Below are 11,847 nucleotides of genomic sequence, written 5' to 3' on the forward strand. Positions count from 1 at the left end.
AAATATCAATTAAGCGTCATTAATAATAAAAAAATAATACAAATATTACAAAATGTCATGCAATTATTAATGTGTCTTTAATCCCGCTCTTTAAACTCCCAAATAAAACAATTTTGTTTCTTTCCACTTCCCCGGTTTGTCTTCTTTGCCGTCTTCCATGTGTCAATGTCGTAAAATGAGGGCGTGGGGGAGGTGGAGACTTTAATTTATATGGGCGTGTTATTCTTATGACGATCGTTTTCAGCCGCGGCATTTATGAAGGGCAGATATTGCGTACACCTGAATATCAACGGTACGCACAGTTTCATAAATCAGGCGGTGAGAGGAGTGTAAGCATAATCTTACGCCAACATATACGCCCGTTTCTACGCAAGTATGATAAATGAGCGCCAATGTTATTTGCTGTGTTGATTTCTATTCTGATTCACAATTCAGATCCATTATTCCATCCATGATTAGAACATCACAGTATTTTTTTCGGCAGTAACTTTAGCTCATACATACGATAAGATGCCTAATATTTCCAATTGTTGGGTATGTCAATCTTTTCTTCAAACATCTACATCTGATACACACCAGGACTTCTGAACGGCAGTATAAGGGCGACGCCACGGATAAAGACTATGTTACAACTGAGGATATGATACAATGGTTGTTTGGAGGATCTTGATGGGAAAAACTGTTGAAAATATTTGTTCCAATATTATCTGCTCTTTTTCTGATATGTATGTGTTTGACTTGTGTGATACAATGTGTGTCCAAAATGACAAAGAAAATGATTCAATCTGTACTTACTGATGCATATTTTATGTGTTATATTGCAGACGGAGAAGACTATAAATTTGTTGTTCGGAAAACTACTAAAGCCTATGATGATACTATGTAGAAAATTTCATTTGTCAAAAATAAAGGTTTAACCCTAAAGTGCCTAAGAAGGTAACAGGTTGCAACCGAAGTAAAAGACATTATAAATGATAAACAGGTGGGAATGTTGGAGAAAATGTATTTCTTATGACATTTTTGAATATATTATGTTACCATTTATGAATGTATAATCCTTTGCTTAGAATCATATTTACTAGCTACTCAGAAAAACTGCCAAGGTGAAATAGTGGGTAGAATGTTCCCTTGTTATCATACGACCTTTGATTACTGCATATTCAAGCTACATCATCAAGTTACTATCTTGTTTTTGGTAGAATGTAGACAATCCTATTCTTCTAGACTTAGAAAAATGTGTGATGTTGTTACCATTGTGAAGGTCTGTTAGGTTCGACCTTTGGAAGGCAAGGCAAGGCAAGGCAAGGCAAGGGCAAGGCAAGGCAAGGCAAGGCAAGGCAAGGCAAGGCAAGTTTATTTGTATACCACATTTCATACACAGAGGTCATTCAAAGTGCTTTACACAGAAATGAGAAAACAATATATAAAAAAGAAAAAGAAAATGTAAAAATAAGATTTACACGATAAGATCACAATAAAGACAAAGATACATGAGAATTTAAAATAACAATTAAAGAAAATAAATGTGATTTTAATAAAACAGTTTAAAATGTTAAAAAGAATAAAACAGGAGTAAAAGTGACTTGAGTTAAAGGTGCAGTCAGTGCTCATTCAGTAAATGCAGAGTTAAACAGATGTGTTTTTAATCTAGATTTAAAAGTGTTTACTGTTGAAGCACATCTGGGGCCTCATTTATAAAATGCTGCGTAAAAACCATCCTACATTTGACCTTACGATCATTTAACAAAAGTGCGTACGTGTGATTCATAAACCGAACGTACGCGCAGAAAACGCGCGTACCCCTTTCAAATCTATAAATCGCAAATGAACTTGAACTTGTGCGCGCAGCCGAGCAGTTTCAGATCTCCGCCTTTAAACGATGCGTAATTAATGTCAAACATATAAAAGAGCGCTTATCAATGTTTAAACCCAATTTCAAACAGCAAGAATGGCTTATATTTCCAAAAACCTGCAGCAATCAGACAAGAAAAAGTGCGTACGTCTGCTCAGACCCTGACGTGGCGCTAAGCACTTTTCCACGTCAAAGACAGTTTTTATAAATATGGACTTTGCCGTGGATTTTTGCCTACGCACACTTTACGATCAAATCTGTGCGTACGCACGCTTTATAAATGAGGCCCCTGTTCTCTTCTGGAAGTTGATTCCAGCTAGAGGTGGCATAAAAGCTAAATGCTGACGCACCTTGTTTTGAGTTAACCCTTGGTATTTCTAACTGACCTGATCCTAATGATCTGAGTAATCTGTTAGGTTTATATTCAGTTAGCATATCTGTCATGTATTTGGGTCCTAAGCCATGTAGTGATTTATAAACGAGTAACAATACTTTAAAATCTATTCTAAATGTGACAGGAAGCCAGTGTAAGGATCTGAGGACTGGAGTGATGTGCTCAGATTTTTTGGTTCTGGTCAGAATTCTGGCAGCAGCGTACTGTATGAGCTGCAGCTGTCTAATGGTCTTTTTGGGGATCCCAGTAAGGAGTCCATTGCAGTAATCCACCCTGCTGGTGATGAAAGCATGAACAAGTTTCTCTAAGTCCTGTCTTGAGACAAAACATCTAATTCTGGCAATATTTCTGAGATGGTAGTAAGCTGATTTGCTTATCTCTTTCACGTGACTACTGAAATTAAGGTCAGACTCTAAAATTACACCAAGATTTCTGACTTTATTTTGTGTCTTTAGACCCCTAGAGTCAAGGTATGTGTTAACTTTGAGAGTTTCATCTTTATTTCCAAATACAATGACTTCGGTTTTGTCTTTGTTTAACTGGAGGAAGTTTTGACACATCCAATAGTTAATTTCATCAATGCATTTACATAGAGAGTCAATGGGGCTGTAGTCATTGGGTGACAGGGCTAAGTATATCTGGGTGTCATCTGCATAGCTGTGGTAAGCAATTTGGTTCTTTTTCATTATTTAACCAAGTGGGAGCATATACAAATTAAACAGAAGCGGTGCAAGAATTGAACCCTGTGGGACTCCACATGTCATGAATGTCCACTCAGATTTATGGTTACCTATGTTCACATAGTAACCTCTTCCTTGTAGGTATGTTTTAAAACATTTGAGAACCATCCCAGAGAGCCCTACCCAGTTTTCCAGTCTATGTAAGAGTATGATGTGATCTACTGTGTCAAAGGCAGCACTAAGATCTAGTAGCACCAGCACTGATATTTTACCTGAATCAGAGTTTAAGCGAATATCATTTATTATCTTTATGAGCACTGTCTCTGTGCTGTGATGCTGACGGAAACCAGATTGAAAGTTGTCCAGATAGCCATTTGAGTTTAAGAATTTGTTCAGCTGATTGATGCTAAGTATGGTTTTGTCTAGGTTACTCTTTTTTAGGACAGGCTTAACAACTGCTGTTTTTAATGACTCTGGAAAAGTGCCTGTGATCAGAGAGGTGTTTACTATTTTTAAGAGGTCAGTTTCTAAGCAGTTAAGCACCTTTTTGAGAAAAGATGTGGGGAGAGTGTCAAGGCTGCAAGTTGATGCTTTAAGATGTTGTACTGTTTCTTCCAAGGTTTTTATATCAATTATGTCAAATTCTGAGAGAATGGCTAATTTCTGAGGTTGTTGCAATGATATCTGACTGACCACAGTACAATTTGAGGTCGTATTGATTGCCATTCTGATATTACTGATCTTCTCAGAGAAAAACTTAGCAAACTCATTGCATTTGTTGTCAGAGAGCATTTCACTAGGAACTTGATTTGGGGGGTTTGTTAGTCTCTCTACAGTAGCAAAAAGAGTGCGAGTGTGGTTTATGTTGTTATTTATAATATTGGAGAAGAAGGTCTGTCTAGCTGTGCCTAGTTCTACATTGAAAGCACGAAGACTGTCCTACGGTGGCCGACAGGGGTCGCTGCACTGCAACGAAAGAAAACACATGCATATAGATAAAACACCAGCAAATAGAGAAAACATCTTCATCAGTTTGACAACACATACGCTGCAAATATCGCAACACATCCAAATACAGAAATGCGTTGCAAATTCTTACAACACGAACAAAAACAGAAACGCGTTCCAAATCTCACAACACAACAATAGCAGAAACGCGTTCCAAATCTCACAACACAACAATAGCAGAAACGCGTTCCAAATCTCACAACACAACGGAAGTGTTTCAGGGGGGTCACAAAAAGTGATGCACCGGTCTGAGAAGTGTTTTCGGTTTACATTCCATTCGTCCGTGGAACTTTTGTGAGTTTACATCGATCAAATGTAAGTTTTTCTTGTTTATTTTAATATCCTAAATGCATATTAGCCTTTCCATTATTATTAGCCTATAGACTCAAATAATTTGACGAAATACATAATAAACTGTGAAACGTTGTGCTAGCTGGCTTAGTTACACAAATATCACTAGATAGTGTTCTAGGAGGACAATAAATACCACATTCTTCATTAAAACAAGTAAAAATAACGTGTGTGTGTACACGCGTGTTTCTATGGGAGGTTTTTGTGCTAATAATAGCTTATTGAACGTCTAACCAAATGTCTTGTGTGTGTGTGTGTGTTATTTTCAGGCAGCAAACATACTGTTTATAACTATATACAATAGTGTTAATTCAAGTTGTTTTTCATATTTAATTTACACATTTATCAGTTTTATATAATCTCTTTTATTATGTCTCAAACTTGTTTAATTTATATTGTGTGCTATGTGATTTTACGAATAGTTAACATAATTATTCTGTATTTTTTCTTTTTATTATTCTAGGAAAGCTAAAGGACCTGTTATTACATTGAGAGCATCCCGACCAGATGCATAGTGTGATATGGTAGCATGATAGAAATGAACTGCCAGAGCCTGTAGAGAGGGATAAAGTCTACTGTGAGGAACACCACTGCCTTCCTGCAGGTCTACCAGTACAGAAAGGAGCCGGTTCCATTGTTAAAATGCCCACTTAAACCAAACTGTTTCCACCTACATCCTCTGGCAATACATACAGAAGTGTAAGCTACAGGACGTAAAGATTGAGGAACAGTTTTATCCAGCAGCCATCAGTGTTCAATATGTCAAAAACATTAATTGACCCCAATATCAATGTCATTATTTTAATCTCTACACAAACATTACTTCAATACTGCAGGTTTTGATACACATAATCATAGCCTAGTGGTTAGAGGGTTGGACTTGTAACCCGAAAGTTGCCAGTTCGACTTTCCGTCTCTGCCGGCAGGTTGCAACTGTGATGTCCTTGAACAAGGCACCTTAAACCCAATTGCTCCCCGGGCACTGAAGGAATAGCTTCCCACTGCTCCATGTGTGTTCACCACTTACTGGGATGGGTTAAATGCAGAGGTCACATTTTGAGTATGCGCTGCATACTTGGCAAGCATGTCACACTTACACTGCACAGACAACATATATTGTCTTTATATCTATCTATATATGTATATGTACACACTTTATTATTTTAATGACAATCACAGTTTAATGTAATGTGGCAATAAAAAGGAAGAATGTCATTGTACAGGTATCTATACATATGAAAATAAAGGCTTTAAACTTCAAATGCATTTTCATTTGCATATTCAAGAGAGAATATTTAAAATATTTTTTTTAATTCCTTTAAAAACACTCTTTTATTTTAGGGAAGAAAAGGAAACAGCAATATTTATAATCTTAAAATGTAAGTAATTTGATAAAAATAGAAAATAACAACCTACCAAGGATGATAGAAAAGAAACAGTTGTGTTACTGTATTTACATATAGCCATGGTATTTGTAGTAAACAAATAGGCAATCAATCAGCTTTACTGCAAGTTTATTAACAGCATTGTCCTTTACGAAAAGTTCTAAGCAGGAACTAAAAAGAAGTATCAACATTGTAAGATGTTATAGTAACTGTATTATTCATTCAAATAAAAGTCATACAGTACATGTCAAAGTGATAAGATTGATGTTCTGGTTGTAGTTAACTTCACTACATTTAAGGTTTAGCTGGTTGAGGTGGCTAAATATGGACCAGATTCCAGTAAGAAAATCAGGAGAGGAATCTTTGAACAAGATGTTTAATGTCAATCCAATTTTATGCATCTTCATATGCCGCTAATATGACATGAAATACAATGCAGTGGTCTATAAAGAATCAAGAGAAATAATTACAAATAATCACCATTCTCAGATGAACATTAACATTGTAATTCTTCTGTATAACCAGATTATGACCTGTCAGAAGTTGAGCTACAAAACATAAGCTGTTCCTAATGAAAAATACAAATTATGGCCCTGATGCTTAACTTTAACTTAAAATTGTGTTACAATTAGAAAATGTGTTTTTTGTTATATGTTATGTTGTTTTAAGCTAGTAAACAAATGTTTTTTTAATACAATTTAATTTATATTTAGTTTGCAGTAGAAATCTTGCTCTGGAATAGATACAATGATAGACCAGTCTGACCCAAGCTCAAATTTAAAGCTACCTAACAAAACTCTGGTTAATTTTGGTGCGTTAGTTTGTAAAATGTGTAAAGGAAGGCAGTGGTGTTCCTCTCAGCAAGGCCGCGTTATCCTAATGGGCAACATGGGCTGCAGCCCAGGGCCCCGAACACTAGGGGGCCTCCGAGAAAATTTTATTTTGAGTTTTTAAAAACATTTTGATTGACGTAATTATGCGTAAGTGCTACCTAGAGCAGAGGCCCCCAACGGGTCGGAAGAATGTTCTGAAAAAAATTGTATAATAGCTACGTAATAGCTTATGGGATATTTTGTCCTTTAAGAGCCGACAAATAACATCGATCATTTCCACTCTTGTACAAGGCCGCGGTCTCTCTGGGACCTTCAGCCCACCAGGAAAAATTATAAATGGAGTACTAGATTAAAACCTTGGATACTGTACATAATCTATGCAGACAGCATCCAAGACATAATCTATTAAAGACTTCTCCCTGTATTAATTTCGTGTAAGAAGGCTGTGTCTTTATTTCTTGTTTGTGTATGGATCGACTTTAGTTTAACTGTTGGATGGATGCATGAATAGCCATCTTCTGTGGTAAGTCCTTACATTAAAAAAATGTATATGCAAAAGCGAAGTTGTAAGATAAGGCAACATGCATGTTTATTCTGTTTCATGTTTATTTCGTTTCGTTTTGTATAGCCCTTTTTATTTTTTTATTTCTGCACCCGTTGCAGCTGCGAGCAGCAGAGCAACCTGCCTTCGCTTTTTAAAAATAGTGTGTGTTGATAATAAACGTTTAAACTAACATTGTGATATGCTGAAAATATTTATTTAAATAGTTGTTATTATAGGCAAGTGTTGATTTGAGAGGCTCAATTCATCATACATGTCGTCAACTTGCTGTCGGCCGCTAACCACTGGTTATCATAAAAACTTTAACAAACAAAAACTGCTCTAAAATGTAAATAAAAAAGAAATATAACTATTTTACAATTTAAAACAAAACTGAACTGCTTTAATTGCTGCAAGAGTACAGCTGTACAAGCTGTGTAAGCAGTTATTTTTTGCTATTTCTGCGGATTTCTTTTGCAAAATCTATGCGGAATTTTGCAGAATGATTTAAAATGTTTTAAAACGATCCGAGAGAATGTGTGCTGTGAATATTACAAAAAATAAAATATTTTATAACATTATACATTTTATTAAAGGATTACCCTGAATTAAACTAGACCAACATGAACCAACAGATAATGGATAATGTGCTTTCACGACCATAGAGTTTTATATAATATACATATATTACTGTCTACAGTGTAACAGTAAAAAGAAAAGGCTTCTCATAATGAATGTAGCGTATATAGCAAGATAATTTCATCAGTTTAACAACACAATGTATATATATTTATCTTGTAAACGGATTTGAAATAATAAATAATTGTCGCGTCACGTCGCAAGAGAGACGATAGAGATCTCATTTACTTCTCCGCAGTAAGTTTTATTTCAAATTCAAGTTTTAAATATTAAATAGACTATTAAAAAGTTTGTGCTGCTCTCATAAAAACCTCACTGCAGACATCACAGACTTCTACTCACAAACATATGCGATGCAGTAACTATATCTGCGGAAACAGATTCCTAATGGGGAGAATTAAAAAGTTCGGACTCGGGCTGAGAATTCTGGGCTCTACTACTTTTGCGTCAACTTGATTTTAATAATTTAAATGAGGAATTATATTTAAAGAAGAACAGACAGAAGCACTTTTAGTTGTGAGTTGCATTTAATAAATTTTATTTTCTGGGCTGTTTCTTATTGTAAAATTATTACTTGATAATATTGTTTAATTTATTTAAATAATTTCAGCCAACTTTTGCGTCAACTTGATTTTAATGATTTAATTGAAGAATTCTCTTTAAAGAAGAGCAGAAAGAAGCACTTTTTGTTGTAAGTTTTATTAAATAAATGTTATTTTCTGGGCTATTTCTGATTGTAAAATTATTTGATAATATTGTTTAATTTATTTAAATAATTTTAGCCATTTAATGTTGCACATACGCTGTAAAAAACACTGGATTTACTAAAACATATAGACAATGCATTGTTTTTGCATCCCCTTTTTTTAGTAAGTTTTACTAAAAAAATTTTCGCATTGGGGCACTTAGTAAATCCAGCCTTTATTTTTTTCAGTGTATATTGGGGGTGGGGGTGGGGGGCTCAAACCAGCGTTAGCCCAGGGCCTCACAAAGGCTTAACCCGGCACTGCCTCTCAGTAGACTTTATCCCTCTCTACAGGCTCTGGCAGTTCATTTCTATCATGCTACCATATCACACTATGCATCTGGTCGGGATGCTCTCAATGTAATAACAGGTCCTTTAGCTTTCCTAGAATAATAAAAAGAAAAAATACAGAATAATTATGTTAACTATTCGTAAAATCACATAGCACACAATATAAATTAAACAAGTTTGAGACATAATAAAAGAGATTATATAAAACTGATAAATGTGTAAATAAAATATGAAAAACAACTTGAATTAACACTATTGTATATAGTTATAAACAGTATGTTTGCTGCCTGAAAATAACACACACACACAAGACATTTGGTTAGACGTTCAATAAGCTATTATTAGCACAAAAACCTCCCATAGAAACACGCGTGTACACACACACACGTTATTTTTACTTGTTTTAATGAAGAATGTGGTATTTATTGTCCTCCTAGAACACTATCTAGTGATATTTGTGTAACTAAGCCAGCTAGCACAACGTTTCACAGTTTATAATGTATTTCGTCAAATTATTTGAGTCTATAGGCTAATAATAATGGAAAGGCTAATATGCATTTAGGATATTAAAGTAAACAAGAAAAACTTACATTTGATCGATGTAAACTCACAAAAGCTCCACGGACGAATGGAATGTAAACCGAAAACACTTCTCAGACCGGTGCATCACTTTTTGTGACCCCCCTGAAACACTTCCGTTGTGTTGTGAGATTTGGAACGCGTTTCTGCTATTGTTCTGTTGTGAGATTTGGAACGCGTTTCTGTTTTTGTTCGTGTTGTAAGAATTTGCAACGCATTTCTGTATTTGGATGTGTTGCGATATTTGCAGCGTATGTGTTGTCAAACTGATGAAGATGTTTTCTCTATTTGCTGGTGTTTTATCTATTTGCATGTGTTTTCTTTCGTTGCAGTGCAGCGACCCCTGTCGGCCACCGTACTGTCCTTATAGATGCTATAATGTACTTCAAGTTTTGTTTTCCGCCACATACGTTCAGCTTTTCTGCATGTTCTTTTCATGTGCTGTACTGCTGTTGTGTTTCTCCAGGGTGCTTTACGTCTGCCAGTGATCACCCTGACCTTAACTGGAGCTATACCATCAATAGCATCTTTAAGGTTTATGTTAAAGTTTTCAAGGAGAACATCAACAGAGTCTGCGGATATGTTTGGCAACATTGACATAGCATTCATAAATACCTCACTGGTGTTCTCATTTATGAACCTTTTTTTGATATAGACAGATCTAGCATCAGTGGCAGGACAGATCAATAAATCAAAGTAAACACAGAAATGGTCAGATAGCGCTTCATCCTTGATTACAGTGGATGAAATGTTTAGACCCTTGCTAATGAGCAGATCAAGAGTGTGTCCCCGATTGTGTGTAGGACCTTGCACGTGCTGGGTCAGATCAACAGTGTTTAAAACATTTAACAGTATAATCGCAGTATTGTTTTCTGACATGTCTATATGAATATTGAAATCTCCAGCAATAACAAAATAATCAAATTCAGAGGAAATTGTTGATAAAAGTTCTGTGAATTCATCAACAAATGCTGAGGTGTATTTGGGAGGTCTATAAATAATTGTAAACAGAATGCGTGGTGTACCTTTTAGAGCAATACACAAATATTCAAAAGACTGGTAATCACCAAGTAACACTTGCTTGCATTGAAAGGCATCTTTGAATAAAGCAGCTATTCCTCCACCCCTTCTAACAGCTCTACAGACATTTATAAAGGTAAAGTTGGGTGGGGCTGATTCATTGAGGACTGTAGCACTGCAGCTGTCATCTAACCAAGTTTCATTTAGAAACATAAAGTCCAGGTTGTTAGTGGTGATAAGATCATTAACTAAAAAGGATTTGTTCTTTAGTGAACGGATGTTCAGAAGTGCTAACTTAACAGTAACTGGTTTTGGAACTGTATCAATCTCAGAATGACGTATAATAGGCAGTAGATTAGATAGAATTGCTGTGCGGCTGGAGACGGCCTTCATCTTTCTATCACATGTCAGGACAGAGATAGGGAAAGCTAAAGGGACATCGGGCGCCCGCTTGTTCTTAAAATATTTATGATTGTTACTGCTGACGTAGCGGGAACCCAACACACATCAGTTACCAGTGCTGTTCGCAGATGAGGGCTGGTGTGATCCCTGACGTTGAGGCAGAGGTCGGAGTGCTCTCTGAGATGGAGGGGGAGGGCGGGCTGGGCCCGAAGGCTTTGGTGGTTGAGGAGCCCGCCGTTTCTTGGTTGATATTTGGGGACTCGCAGCAATAGAGTGGGAGAGCTTTTTACCAGCAGATACCAGTGTAAGGGGGTCCAAATATGACCCCATCCATCCGTTTGGCCCAACGACGGAATCCAAACGGCATGGCCGGTTTAAAGCGCATTCTGTCTTTTCCGGTGCTTCCGGTTTTAACATTACGCAACTTTATAATCTGATTCCAAAGATATAAAACGTATTGTAATATGAATCAAATTGATGTAATTTTGGAATTTGGATAAACATTTGACCATTCTATTTACTTATGTTAACATTGGACTCATTCATTCGATTACCAATATCATATCAGCCCACACCGGCCGTTGTGCGGGTTCTGAAGCATAAACTCAACCACACCAGAGGTCCTGACTTATATAGCCCTCGAATAATCATTACAATTACCCTCAACTTAGTTAGGGTTAAATAATTAAACTGAACCGCACCAGAGGTCCTGACTTATATAGCCCTCGAATAATCATTACAATTACCCTCAACTTAGTTAGGGTTAAATAATTAGTCTATCCGTGTAACCAGAGAAAATGGTTGAAGCAACTGCCCCATGCTGGCGTGCCCTTAATTATCATTAGAAAATATTATGCAACCCAGCCAACTATATCCAACTTAATACAGAACTCAAAACTATAATTATAGTAGAGATACTGATCAGAGGTCCTGACTTATCATCTGATAGTCCACATATAGTAAAGCAATGGCTGAACCTCTAAGTTCATTGATATAGACAATTAGCATGAATTTATACCCCGGTCGTAGATTTATGGTGATAAAGGATCTCGTAATACTTTATAGTAACTTAGAAGAGTCAATGATACCGAGCAAATTAGAATGAATGCAAATGTAACAATTTATTA

At 36.1% G+C, this 11,847-nt stretch overlaps 2 long non-coding RNA genes across 2 annotated transcripts; one reads left to right on the top strand and one right to left on the bottom strand.

Moving 5' to 3' along the window:
* Positions 1-3,878: 3,878 nt before the first annotated feature.
* LOC135750184 (uncharacterized) lies at positions 3,879-5,547 on the top strand. Its single transcript, XR_010532613.2, has 2 exons — positions 3,879-4,249; positions 4,749-5,547. It is a non-coding gene; the product is annotated as an uncharacterized lncRNA (long non-coding RNA).
* A 235-nt stretch (positions 5,548-5,782) lies between these two features.
* LOC135750186 (uncharacterized) lies at positions 5,783-9,654 on the bottom strand. The gene is made up of 3 exons (XR_010532620.1): positions 9,310-9,654; positions 8,694-8,812; positions 5,783-6,524 (listed from the first exon to the last, which is right to left on the bottom strand). It is a non-coding gene; the product is annotated as an uncharacterized lncRNA (long non-coding RNA).
* Positions 9,655-11,847: the final 2,193 nt, after the last annotated feature.

Source organism: Paramisgurnus dabryanus, chromosome 12, assembly GCF_030506205.2.
Source record: "Paramisgurnus dabryanus chromosome 12, PD_genome_1.1, whole genome shotgun sequence".
Taxonomy (NCBI): Eukaryota; Metazoa; Chordata; class Actinopteri; order Cypriniformes; family Cobitidae; genus Paramisgurnus; species Paramisgurnus dabryanus.